This window comes from Macrosteles quadrilineatus, unplaced genomic scaffold (assembly GCF_028750875.1).
Source record: "Macrosteles quadrilineatus isolate MER2022 unplaced genomic scaffold, UCM_ALF_1.0 Scaffold_3__2_contigs__length_128488019, whole genome shotgun sequence".
Taxonomy (NCBI): Eukaryota; Metazoa; Arthropoda; class Insecta; order Hemiptera; family Cicadellidae; genus Macrosteles; species Macrosteles quadrilineatus.
Genome location: NW_026542596.1, coordinates 128,027,861 through 128,039,274, shown reverse-complemented (window position 1 = coordinate 128,039,274; position 11,414 = coordinate 128,027,861). Strand labels below are relative to the sequence as shown.

The 11,414-nt window shown below is 33.6% G+C and overlaps 1 protein-coding gene across 2 annotated transcripts in view; it reads left to right on the top strand.

Moving 5' to 3' along the window:
- Nucleotides 1-5,538: 5,538 nt before the first annotated feature.
- LOC128989631 (polyamine-transporting ATPase 13A3-like) overlaps nucleotides 5,539-11,414 on the top strand; it is a 48,012-nt gene continuing 42,136 nt past the window's right edge. The window contains exon 1 of one of the 2 annotated variants that reach the window (XM_054411579.1): nucleotides 5,539-5,599. The gene's annotated coding sequence lies outside the window, so the exon portion shown is untranslated. The remainder of the gene's footprint in view (nucleotides 5,600-11,414) is intronic. The other variant, XM_054411580.1, reaches the window with a different exon arrangement.

Sequence of the window (11,414 nt, the reverse complement as noted above, 5' to 3'; positions counted from 1 at the left end):
TCAAGTAAAAACTAAAAATACAGACGACACAAACTCCTATTTCAAATTTCAAACTACACATCCACAGAGTACAGATTTTGCAGTTTGCTCGGCCTTCACAGAAAAATCTTAAAAATATCGTTTTGATATGAATCGTATCGCTCTATGTGCCGATATAAATACAAATATCGTTTTAGGCGATACGATACGTATCGTTTTTCAAATATCGTATCGTCCCACGCGTATCGTCCCTCGCGTATCGCGATATTCCGATACGATACGATACGTATCGCACATCACTACTTTAGGCACAAGTCCTTTAGTTTATCACCAAACCTAAATGGATTTTCAAATTCAACCCAAATTGATTGTCAGGAAAATAATAATTAGCTGTAAATAACTAATACTAACTAAAATAAGTATGTTCTTACAAACTGGTTTTTCAATGTAATAGCTGAATGTGTCACTCTTGGAAATGAAAGTTCTTTCAACTAGGCATTTTAAATGAAGTAGCCCACCTAAAAGGTGCAGGTTAAAGAATAATTTAAGAACACTCTACTGTATGATTATTTTACAAATCACATGATCTTTCAGACTTAATTGAAATTTAATTGAAAGGCCGAGTCATTCAGGACATCATAAACCAGCTGGGTTAAAGTTCAGAACATAAAAGGACACGACCCTGAACTGAGATATTATCTTACAAGGCCGAGTCATCAGTGTATCTTTTGTATTTGAAGAGCTTTATAATTATAAAGTGGAAATTATAATTTTTTAGGGGCCGTGAAGAAAAATGTATTCTAAAAAATCACAAAATAGTACTTTTGGATACTGGTACATCAAATTAGGTAAATGTAAGTATGAAAGTATTAGTTCGGCTAAGGTAATAAAAAAATACCCCTGCCGCAGCAAACCTGCAAACTTGGCGAATTTCCATTTGCCTGATTGGGTTTTCCCTAAAACCTTGTATATTAAAACGTGACAGGGTTTTTTTTTATTTCACGATTCTGAATCAACCACTTGACGGATTTTCATGATTTTTGTGTTGAAAGAAAGATAATTTTGAGAACTAGGGAATGTCGAAGCCATAATTTTAGTTTAGGGTTTCAGTTTTTTAGAAAATAAGTTTAAAATTTTTAAAAAACTAGCAGCCGACGCTAACATCTTACACTAGCTTTTGGTATAATAACATTTGCTTAACGTAACAGCTGTAAGCATTAAGCGGGTGTGACACAAAGTCCAGTGCAATTAGACAAAAAATGACCTTGACCCGGACAAAATTGATTACAGGCTGAAAATTGGTGGAAACGTTCAGAACAATGTCCTGAGTGGCCCACACAAAGTCCCAAGAAATCCCAGTTGGGGAACGGCTGCCATCTTGAAAAAACTGCCGCCATCTTGGAAAATTAGATTTTTTGCTGTATTTTTTGAAGTAATAGTCCGGAAGGCATTATTTATGTCTCAAATTAAGCGTTTTGAACTCATGTATGAGGGTAGTATAATTAAAGAGTTTAATACGTTCTAAGCATAAATATTATTTATAGCAACCTAAAAATATATCTATAAAAATCATATAAATTTACAAAATATTTAAAAAATGAAGCTTTTTCTCTTTTGTTCTTAGTGGACTTGTTAAAGACATTAACCATTTGATATTTCTTGCAATTCACTATGTTTAGTCTTTGGAATTGGTTAAATAAGGGGTGAATAAAAAGTCAAGACCCCCCCCCCTCTAATAATTTTCTAAGTAAATATACAGAAATATCCTTTTGGTGTTGTTGAAACCATAGTAGGAAATTTAATTTGATGATTTTGAAATTTTTGAGTGTCCCCCCAAAAAAAGGAGATTTTGAGGACAACTCAAAAATTTTAAAGTATATCCTATTCAAGTGACACCTCATCTTGAAGTGTTTACAAAAACTTAAAGAATGGTGAAAACCAGAGTTCGCTATATCTTCTCTATCCAAAATGGTAGGCGTCAATTGTTTAATGACGATATTAAATGGGAACTTACTACACATTAATTTTCTTGTGTAGTAAAAAGTAATTCCCCCCCCCCCTCTAATTTGTTCCTAAGTAAATATTACAGAGTAATCCTTTTAGTGGTGATGCAACCTTAGCAGGAAGTTTCATTTTATGATTTTAAAATATTTGAGTACTCTCCTCTGTCCAAAATGGTAGCCACTATTACAATTACGAACCAATATTACCATTGATGTTCCATAACGTTTGACGGGCTACAATTTTTAATAAAGATAAATTGGAAACTCTGGTTTTCACCATTCATAAAGTTTTTGTAATCACATTAAAAAGAGATGTCACTTGAAGGGAGTTTACGTTTAAATTTTTGAGTTCCCCCAAAATCCCCCCTTTTTGGGGAATATTTAAAAATTTAAAAATCATAAAATAATACTCCCCTGCTAAGATTGGACGACCACCCAAAAGGACATCTCTGTATATTAACTTAGAAAATGTTAGAGAGGGGGGTATTGACTTTTTATTCACATAGATGCTTTAATTTGCTATTTATTTATTCCAACAGCAAGATCACTAATTTACAATGTGGATTCAAGAAGCCTAAGTAGTAACAACATGCATTTTAACAGAAAACTTAACTAACTTAATATGGCAGGAGCAGAGGAACATCGGTAACAGGAAATATAATCTTGCCTAGAAAAGCAACAATTTAACAGTGAAGTTAAAAATAAATTATGAAAAAGCAATTAATAATTTCGTTTGTTCTGATCTGAAAAATAGAATCATCTAGTTGCTATAATTGATTACAATTATATTTTAATATTGCATATAAACTTACAATGTAACTACTCGCTGTTAAATAATATTGACGGTGATGTAATCTTCTTTGTAACTAGCGAGGTTGGCACATCCGTGTCCAGAGCAGTATCCATGCATCGTGGTACAATTAAGACCATAAGGTTCCATAAGTTGTACTTTATCCAAGAATCCATTTCAACATGGACTTGGTTTGTGCGTATTTTAACCAAATATGAGTGAAGGATGAGTGTAGGATGAGTGGCGAGATCTTGTAGTCTTGTCTCAGTTGGTAGTTAATGAGCCATATGGTGTCAGCAAGACAAGCATCTACAACTATTTTTTGTTCGGAAAGGGCTGTACTGACATCTCCCAACACTACTAAAGATGTCACAGGCTTAGGCGGACGTTGGTAAGGTGTCACTGGCTGAAAGCCATGAGATAGAAGGACACTTTTTGCTTTTGGGATGTACTGGGATTTTGGGATGCTTTTGCTGATCGTGGTACAGGAGCACTTGCATTGACACATTTCGGCTGGTGTTATGCACTCAATGCCACCCATGGCGTGAAGAGTACCATGTCCATAAAGTGTTTTAACGTTGTAATCCACGTTGTCGAAAACATAATGAACGTAAGCTCCGTCATCTAATGAAGGTGATACATTATCAGCTATCGAAGTCTCATAATTGACGACAATCTTGTATGTCGAGCAAACTCCGAGCTACGATAGAATGTCTAACAGCAACTTCGAGCCATACCGTCTGTGAAGGCCGAGCAGCAGGGGTGATATGAAAGATCGTGGTCGAGCTGCATTAATAATTGCATGAGCTGTATTAATTGTCTCCTTTTCAAAGCTTTATCATAGTTAAATGGATATTATATTTATATTTAACCAATTCCAAAGACTAAGCATTGTGGGGTGCAAGAAATTGCAATAGGATTAAGGGCTTAAACAAGTACATTACGAAAAAAGAGAAAAAAGCTTATTTTGTATATTTATATCAATTATTTTAGATGGGGACGCCATTATGTGCGTATTTTAACCAAATATGACTGAAGGATGAGTGTAGGATGAGTGGCAAGATCTTGTAGTCTTGTTAGTGACTAAGGCCGACATGTTCCTTAGACACAGATGTTAATTAGTAGCCCACGCAGCTAATGGCAACTAAGGGGCATACAGTTTATGGAATCCGAACTACATTATAGTACTGAGAATAGTCATAGTACAGTATACTCACTAGTGCGGACGTTAATCCACACCAGGGAGCATCCCATCCACCTTGCATGCCTATAAATGTCCACAATTCGTATAAAAAATGGGACATAACCGTATCTAAATCATTATTATAGATATTTTTAGGTTAATATAAATAAAACTAATGCTTAGAACATAATAAACTCTTTAATTATATATTACCCTCATACATGAGCCCAAAACGTTTAATTTGAGACATAAATAATGCCTTTCGGACTATTACTTCAAAAGATACAGCAAGAAATCTAAATTTCCAAGATGGCGGCAGTTTTTTTCAAGATGGCGGCCGTTCCCCAACTGGGATTTCTTGGGACTTTGTGTGGGCCACTCAGGACATTGTTTTGAACATTTCCACCAATTTTCAGCCTGTTATCAATTTTGTCCGGGTTATAACCTAATTGCACTGGACTACAAATTCAGTATTTGGATAAGAATGACATGCATAGTGTTGACTTATTTATACTATATGTGTAATGCTATACTCATTGATACGTTCATTTATTTCGTAAGAGGATGACAGACTTTAAATATATACATAGTAAAATGCTAGATGTTCTAATTAATTTTTTAAAAGCAGTCTTTAACATTTTCAGTTTGTTTTAGTGCAATATATAATTTGTTTTAACTAACAGCTGCTTGAGTATAAAAATATTCTATAGAACTGTCAGGTTAGTATATTCTTCTGTGATTTTGCCATTGATTATAGGAAATAAGTAAGATTCTTTACAATAAATGATTTTGTTTAAAATAAATGTTTAACAACCGCTTAAACTTTCCTTGGATTAGAAATGGAAATATTGGCATAGCTTCAGTTTTAGTTGACTACTCAATTCCCGTACGTAGGACGGGCAAACAGCTCGTAACTCCTTAAGTTAAAAGTGACATATTTATTCCAAATTTAAATAATAGGCTATTAGTTTAACGAGTAAATAGATTTGCTACTACAGGAAAGGTAATACTGTAAAGTGTTCTTTAGTAAAAAGTTAATAGTTTAGAATGAAATAATAAATGTTCCAAAATTTGATCAAAATATGTTTATGATCAAGCAAAATACACAAGTTTACTTATTCTCAATAAGAATAACATGGACATTTAATTTTACTTTTACAGTTTTTTAGAATATTTGATTGCAGTTGAATCGATTAAATGAGGACTTCTATTTTAATAAAGCGAGGTTTAACATTTTAACTTAGGCGCACAACAATTATTGAACACCCCTCTTGCAATCAAGTGTCATAACAATAGCCTTCACTTTCCTATAAACTCATAATTTTCTTAGAAATTCATGTAATTTATTACCTTTATCAGAACAAATATATCCAATTTACTTACTGAGTTAGTCAGAATCTGATAACAGAAGTTTATTAAAATCTGACTGCTGACTAATAAACTTACATTCAATAAAACTAAATCCACAACAATAACAACAGATATTGTCAACAATGTAACAGCTGACATTTGACAGACACCTGTCTCAGAGGGGGGATAGCCCCCCTCCCCCCACAGTGCTGTGAACTGTTTATTGCACAGTGTTGTAGGCCACACTTGGCGAGTTGTCCTAGGCTTAGGAGGCACAGGCACTATCTTAAAATCGTAAGTTTTTTTCTCTTGTAAATATATTTTTTATTTATGTTGATGTAAAAATATGTTATTTGTTTTTAGAGTTACAACAATGTGTAATTGAAGGAATTTTGGAAAATCTTACATGTCAAAAAAGTAAATAAAAACGATACTTGATAGGATGTTTTGGAATTTTTTTCTACTTTAAAACTTCAATATGTTTTTTGGAGTGATATTATTTTAATGTTTAATCTATTTTTGGGAACAATACTACAGTATTTGATTAGTTAACATTTTATTTTATAAAAATTACTACACAGATTATATGAAGACTAAATAAAAATGGTCAATTAAAAAGTATAGTATAGTATCCAATAGTCAATGGTATAACTTAATATATTTGACATTTTTGTACCTAATGGATTATGCATTGACATTTTCATCAACAATAGAATATTATCAAGATGAATTAATCGGCACAGCGTACATCACAATACAACAAGTTTGAAATACAACAAGTCCGTTTAGAATAATGTAAATCCCATAATTAAAGCCTTTACAGTATAAATGTATACATGCATACTATCTTTGAGAATTATGATTTAATTTTCTATAAAGCACTATTACAAGAGATTTTATCAATGTTTAAAAATATATAAAACTGAATTTTATAATCCTCTCCTTACAGGATGTTTCAATTTGAATATTAAATCCTTTTTACAAAATATTACACAAATTTAAAAGACTGAGTTGTATTCTGTACAGTGTTTTATGTACAGCTTTCCGACTTCGATGTTGGAGTAGATGTTATTGATAAGACACATTGCAGATAACATAAAACATAACAACTAACAACTCCGTGGCACTAACTGTTTTAAATCAACAATAATAATTCCAAATGCTAACAAAATTTCAATAAAGATTAAAACTGTGCAAATTGGTGTTCAAATGTCATTAAATTTATCACTACTCTTCTATTGGTTATAATGCTATTTAATATTGATACCAAAAGAATGACAGTACATTGTAGGACTTTGTTAATGGGAACTTAAACCATGGATAGTAGATTTCTCATACTTAATAGAACAGTTGAAGCCAATTTTTTTATTGTTAGTTCTGTCCGGTGCACTGTAAGTAGAGGTCGTGTTTTGTTTACATTGTTTCTCGTTATTTCAGTAATTTAAAACCTCGTTTAACCAAAGAAAACGATCCAACCATAAACAATAACTCGTCCCCTGGTTATATAAACAAACAGTAAAGCACAAATCATGAAATTAACCCTAAAATAATTGAAACAAAATTTCGTCGAGACTATCGATCAGTGTCACAGTGACATGAACACTGTGACATGTGACATGAACTAGACACGAAAAACGAGCTTCAAAATGTACAATGGGATGAGAAGTCTACTTGTGTTGGTTAGTCTATGTTTAGCTCATAACAAACAACTATGGCTCAACTGTGTGGATGTTTAATCATTTTTTAAACCATCACCCCCAAAAAATATTCATGATTGCTGTGGATCACGGCGTTTCGAAAGACAGATCAATTCATGACATTTAAAACCCAATAAATAGCTAGAATGTATTGTATGTAAAAATTAAACGAATATTCACGATTATCATAGGACTCCTTTTAAAAATGATAATAGAATTTATAGGGCATTGGTACATATGTTGTTATAAATAATCTAAATCCCTTTTAAAGCCGCGTTTACACTATGTAACAAAACACTGTTTTATAACATTGTTATAAAACTTTTCACACAGGAATGCAGTTTGTCTAAAACAAAAGTTATATAACATTGTTTGAATAACAATGTTTTAAAACACTTTTTAAGGAATGCAGTTTCATGACTTTAAAAGTTATATAACCTTGTTTTAAAACAGTGAAAGTTTGTTTTAAAACCATGTTACATCTTTCCCGTCCATAGTCGGTAGAGATCAAAGGGTATTATAAAACAATGTTTTAAAACATTGTTACAGGCGTTTGGGCGTGCCGAATTTGTTTTATAACTTTATATTGCCGGTATCTTTTAATAATATAAAGCTAGACGGCCGCACTCACTCACTCACTCACTGATATAAATAACTACCTGATGTACCCGTGCTTCGCAGCTATAAGCCTAGTTACACTATAAAAGTTATTTTACAAAAATATTGTATTAAATAAGAATTTATAAAATATACTTTGTATAATTTGTTTGATATGTACCAGATAAATGGGTATGTTTACACTATTTCGGAAGGTAATAGTCCAGTACACAAAATATATGAACCATGCACGAAGTCCGGTAGTTATACACATCAATAAATGTAATAAAGGAGAAGTTATAAAAGAAGTCTTTTCTAAAAGATTACCATTGTTTTGCAAAAAGAATTGTGTACAATATCTTCTATAAAATAATTTCCAATGTATGTCCAGTAAGAGCAAATATGAGTCAGCTGTTTAGATGAGCCGTTCTGTATGCGGTGGGGCACACGGAAGAAGCCATCTTGGAAAGAGAGACGTGTTTTATAACTTTGTTTAATACTTAAAAAGATAGTAAACATTTGTTATCAAACTTTATTTTATAAGACTGTTTTACAACAATGTTGTAAAACGATGTTATAGGTTTTTTTCATTTTCTTAAAACATTGTTACATAACAAAGTTACAAAACAATGTTCGGTAACTTTGTTTTAAAACTTTGTTACATAGTGTAAACGCTTTCAATCAACAATGATTCAACATGATTCAACTCACTAAAATAGCTTTGTGTACATTAAAACCCCACTAATCCGACACAATTTACTGTCCAAAAATCCACTAATCCACTGTAGGTAGCGTGTATATCCACGTACCTGTGTTAGTTTTATTAGTTGTGTTCCAACGCTGAGTGTATTTCGTGTCGATTTTTGTTCTAAATGTTACGTTGAGTGGGCTCATTTAATTAGTAATCTGTTTGGGGGTTTATTTTGCGTTGTTTGACAGAGGTTCGATCGTGGCCAAGAGGTTGAAGTCAGGTGTTCTCAGAATAGCTGTTTGATACCATTCCCATAAATAGCCAATTTAAATATGTTTTATAAATGAATTCAATATCCTAACAAAATCGTTTACAGCAATTTTTTGACGGCACCCAGTAAGGGAATTGGCCTTCTGAGTCTGACAATAGCAACAACAAAGTTTAGTTTCCCGAGGTAGTTTTGGACTCGACTGAAGGACTGACCACAATTGAGTATTGTCTCAAACGCGCAAAAGACGTAGTTTTAATTCAAAAATACGACACGACATATGTCGTAGGGTCGTGCATTGATTGCGCCAAAGATCTCCTGAATTGCGCCAAGCCCTCAAAGGACCCAAAGAAATTGTCCTTAGTTGCGCCAAGCCGCCAAGCCTAATACGCTAGGGAGGGGTGAGTTGCCGGCAGAAGGAATGTCCTTGTTTACATGTCATCCTAATATATCCTAACCTAGCCTAACCTAACTTATATCCTATACTAACCTGACTAGCCCAACCTAACCTACTAAATTACACAGTCAAAGCCGGCCAGCCGACAATGAACGTTTCGGGTGGCTCCCTCTGGAGTAGTTGGTGCAATTAAGGAATACCCAATACCTGACTCAGGTCAGTTGGCGCAATTAATGCCCCATGTCGTAGATATACAATGTGTGGACTGCTGGAGTTGCCGAACTATGAGCTCAGATTTGGACCACTACATTCAGTTGCATAGCAAGTCGTGCAACTTTAGTGCACAACTTAGTACCTGGTGACCTTAGGCCAAAGCCCATGAAGCGAAGCTCGGCCCCCAAGTAATAAAAAGCTAATGTTAATTGCCCCTTGGATAAACGTTCAGGTTTAACGAGGAAATAGTTCAAATCACCCTCTGGAGACAAGGTAAACTGGAATGTGAAATGCCAAACGCAGCGTTAATGCCAAGCCAATGCTAACGTGTTGTGTTAAGTGTGCAGAAATACGAATGTAACATTCCGGCAGGTGATAACTTGTTCTATGCTTTGTCTGTAACATTTACATAAAGTGGAAGTATTAAATGTTTTTAGTCAATTTCCCATATAAGGAATAAGCTATTACCGTATTTTTCATAAGATCTAGGCCCGGACCGATTTACTTTCGTTTTAATGTACTTTTAGGCCAAAAACACCATCCGTTCAAATGTATATAGGCTTCAAACACGTATTTATAATGTGCTTGTGTCCGCTAGCACGATAACTCGAGTAAAAATAATCTGATTTTGATGACATTTTGTATGAATGTGTAAACCTACGTTTATTTGAACACGTTTACGAACGAGCATAATCAGACTATGGGAACAGGGGTTTATGGGTTAAAAATTGGGTTTCCCGTTTACTTTTTGACTCTTATAACTCAAAAACGAAAAATTGTTAACCATTTTGTAGAACTAAAAAAATTAACATACGTACGTTTTTTAGGGCGTACGTTGTTGTACGCGTACGCATAATAATTATGGAGAAAATTCTTAAAACTGTATATTTTTTTAAAGTTCTTATGTTATTATTTGGGAATAAGTAAACTACTGTTGTTTTGCTTGTTTATAAGTATATGTTGATCAAATTTGGCAAATTTACTTATTTTATACCAGCTTTTTGAATTGTTTACCAATAAACAGACTTTAACTACTTTCCCTGTTGCACTCATTAAAACATATTGTAATTTAAATAGGGAATTTATCCAACATTTTAAAGGAAATATTTGAGTTTAAATTAAATCAGGCTGAAGGAAATACATCTATTTTTGAATGACATGTTTTAGGCGAGGTTTATTACATTGATCAACCCAGTGGGCTTCACTCATTAACAAAGTTGAGTGAAGCCCACAAGATTGAACAAAGGAAATTTGCTTATTCTGCAGGTTGCTGTGGCGGGGTTATTTTATTACTGTCTTCAGATATTTTCGTAAAACCATAGGGTTTATTAGTTGTGCTCCAACGCTGAGTGTATTTCGTGTCGATTCTTGTTCTAAATGTTACGTCGATTGAAGAAAAGGTGCTATACCGTACTAAAAAGTTGTTAATGCTATTTTGTAACAACTTACTTTTTAGTATTTTTTTTATTGATAAGAAGCGATTTATGTCTGGTGTTGGCACATCACCCTCATTATATGAGTGAACTCATGTGACTACTGTTTAACAGCAACAACATATCAAGTCTTTTTATCAGTCCAATTAAGTTATTTACAAACAACAATTAATATTTATCGATTAATCCCTGAAAGCTTTAAATCTCCATTAGATAAGCATCGGCATCAGGAAATTCTTTGTTTAGTAAAACCACAACATGATTGATCAACAATACATTAACGAACAGCGACTATTCGGAATGGAATGTGAGAATGATAATTCTGCCACAGTAGTCAAACTGGAACTATGATCGATTTCGATCAACATATAAACTGGTACTCATCAAACGTAGAATTAATCCACCATAAAACGACAAGCACTTGGCAAACGTCCCGACTTTCACAATCTCCTACAATTAAATCTCACTTGCAGATTGATCACTGCGCAAGTTCTCTCATTAGGCGCACACACGTACACACACACACACACACATACACGCCTGTCACTTGGCGACGAAATATCAAGTGATAACTAACGGGTTAACTACATAACATGTATAAAATCATACTCCTGTCCTATAAATATGTTTTTCCTACAGTCACCCGACAAAGTATAGGCTTCCTTGCACTGATTATCGTACAGAAAGCTCGAAAGCTGTTAATTGCTGCATTTACTTACTTTTGCCGCACGCTTTTTACTTTGTAGCACAGTTTTTACTTTGACGCAAATCAGTATTCCAACCAAACAACATAAAACAGTGTGCTTTTATTAT